At 47.1% G+C, this 2862-nt stretch overlaps 1 pseudogene; it reads left to right on the forward strand.

Moving 5' to 3' along the window:
• The first annotated feature begins 1323 nt into the window (after positions 1-1323).
• LOC784980 (large ribosomal subunit protein eL6-like) lies at positions 1324-2107 on the forward strand (annotated as a pseudogene).
• Positions 2108-2862: the final 755 nt, after the last annotated feature.

Raw genomic sequence — 2862 nt, forward strand, 5'->3', positions numbered from 1 at the left:
GCTCACTGCTTGGGAATGTCTTAGTCTCTGCAGATGACTTGCACGGGGTCAGGCTTTTAGAGTGGATCCAGCAAGATGCTTGCTGCTGGGACTCGCACTCCCCCACCTCCATGAACTGCAGTGCTTTCAAGGGTGTGTGTACCCTTGTGAGGGTTTCTTTCCCACCTGTAGCAATTTTGGCAACAGTGCTTTATAATGTCACAGATGACCATCTCCTGTGGGTACTTTATAGGGTGTTGTTCGTCTCCTTCCAGACTGAAGACTCCTTGTGGGCAGGGACGTGTGGGCAGGATTCTGTGTGAACCCCCAGCAACCAGGGCCTGCTGGCTCCATGTTGGCTGAGCACTGACTGGAGATTTCACTGCTTGGAAGGCTGAACTCGCTCTCAGCAGCCTTTGTCTCTGCACTTAGAGGTAGGCTGTACTGGGGCCGTATTAGGCTATAAAAAACACCTCCCCGCTTCATGTTTACAATGGGGCTCATGTAAACTGTATTATATGTGTGTGTGTGTGTGTGTGTGCACACAGGATACTATTTGGAACGCTAACCATTGCTTCTTTCATCAACAATTTCTGTTACCCGTTACCTTCCCTGGTTCAAATGGGTGAGTTTTCATCGCCTTAAGGAATGGATCAAATTTTTGGCTTTTGACTTTTACTAAAAAATTTTTTTATTTTGTTGAAGTGTAGTTGATTTACAAATATCATGTTAATTTCTGTCGTATTAATGGCACGAAGTGATTCAGTTATACATATAGATTCTTTTTCACGTTCTTTTCCATTATGGTTTATCACAGGATACTGAATACAGTTCGCCGTGCAATGCGGCAGGACCTTGCTGTTTAGTATTCTCTATATAATAGCTTCCATCTGCTGATTCCAAACTCCCAGCCCATCCTTCCACCCCTTAACAACCACAAGCCTGTTCTGTCTGTGAGTCTGTTTCTGTGTCATGGATAAATTCATTTGTGTCACATCTTAGATTCCATATGGTCTGAGTGATGTATGGTATTTGTCTCTTTTGTTCTCTTATTTCACTTAGTATGATAATCTCCAGGTCCACTGATATTGCTACAAATGGCATTATTTCATTCTTTTTTACGGCTGGCTAGTATTCCATTGCGTATCTTCTTTACCCATTCATCTGTTGATGAACACTTAGGCTGTTGACTTTTGACTTTTAAAAGTCTGTAGTTGCTTTTCCCATCTTGCAAGGTGGCGGGTGAAAAGGCTGAGAAGCCAGATACTAAGGAGAAGAAACCTGAACCCAAGAAGGCTGATGCTGGCAACAAGGCTAAAAAGGTGGAAAAGGTGAAGAAAGTTAAGAAGGGGAAGCCCCACTGCAGCCGAAATCCTGTCCTGGTCAGAGGAATTGGCAGATATTCCCCATCAGCCATGTACTCCAGAAAGGCCTTGTACAAGAGAAAGTATTCAGCAGCTAAATCCAAGGTCGAAAAGAAAAAGAAGGTTCGTGTTCTTGCTACTGTCACAAAACCAGTTGGTGGAGACAAGAATGGTGGTACCTGAGTGGTCAAACTTCTCAAAATGCCTAGGTGTTACCCTACTGAAGACGTGCCTCGGAAACTGTTGAGTCATGGCAAAAAACCCTTCAGTAAGCATGTGAGGAAGCTGCGTGCCAGCTTCACTCCTGGGACCATTCTGATCATCCTCACTGGGCGCCACAGAGGCAAGAGGGTCGTTTTTCTGAAGCAGCTGGGCCATGGCTTGCTGCCTGTGACGGGCCTCTGTCCCTCAATCGAGTTCCTCTGCGTAGAACACACCAGAAATTTGTCATTGCCACCTCCACCAAAATCGATATCAGTGGTGTGAAAATCCCAGAACATCTCACTGACGCTTACTTCAAGAAGAAGAAGCTGCATAAACCCAGACACCAGGAGGGCGAGATCTTCGACACAGAGAGAAAGACGAGATCACAGAGCAGCGCAAGGTTGATCAGAAAGCTGTGGACTCACAAATTCTGCGAAGAATCAAAGCTGTCCCTCAGCTCCAGGGCTACCTCCCCTCTGTGTTTGCTCTCACAAATGGAATTTATCCTCACAAAGTAGTATTCTGAACTTCTTGCAAAGAACCTAATTAAATAACTTGTCATTAAAAAAAAAAAAAAGTCTGTAGTTAAGTCGCTCAGTTGTGTCCGACTTTTATGACCCTGTGGACTGTAGCCTACCAGACTCCTCCGTCCATGGGATTCTCCAGGCAAGAATATTGGAGTGGGTTGCCATTTCCTTCTCCAGGGGATCTTTCCGACCCAGGGGTCGAACCCGGGTCTCCCACATTGCAGGCAGACACTTCAACCTCTGAGCCACCAGGGAAGCCCCTGGACCTGTTCATAAGCCAGTAGGCTTGGAATGGTACTGGACGAATTAGTCTAGAGCAAGCGTTGCTCCTGTCAGATCAGAAAGCTAATCTGAAGGTGAGGTTGTGGAGAATCAGAAGGGAACATGGCTACATCTAGGTTCTGAAAGAGGTCCTGACCCTGCTGCCAGGACCCATCTGCGCAGACAGTGAGACTGACAGAAAGCCATGTTTGGGAGAATCCAAGAGCAGAATACACCTTGCCCAGAGTCCCTCAGCTGTCATGCATAAGGCAGGAGAAACCTGCCTGTCCTGTCTGGGCAGTGGGCCCCAGGGAAGGTTCTCCACGGCCCCATCGTGGAGGGAGAGGCAAAGCAAATCCTTAGGTCTGCCCCAAGAGGTTGCCAAAGCCAGGTATCCTAAAATCCAGTCAACAGAGAAGGGGGCTGCTTCTCTCATGCCCTGGAACAGACACATGATGCAGTTAGGTGGGCACCATAAGGACCCTAGGCTGGAGAGAAGGGAAGGAATGCGATGCTAGGGTGTGGAA

Source organism: Bos taurus, chromosome 2 (genome assembly GCF_002263795.3).
Source record: "Bos taurus isolate L1 Dominette 01449 registration number 42190680 breed Hereford chromosome 2, ARS-UCD2.0, whole genome shotgun sequence".
In the NCBI taxonomy this organism is placed as follows: Eukaryota; Metazoa; Chordata; class Mammalia; order Artiodactyla; family Bovidae; genus Bos; species Bos taurus.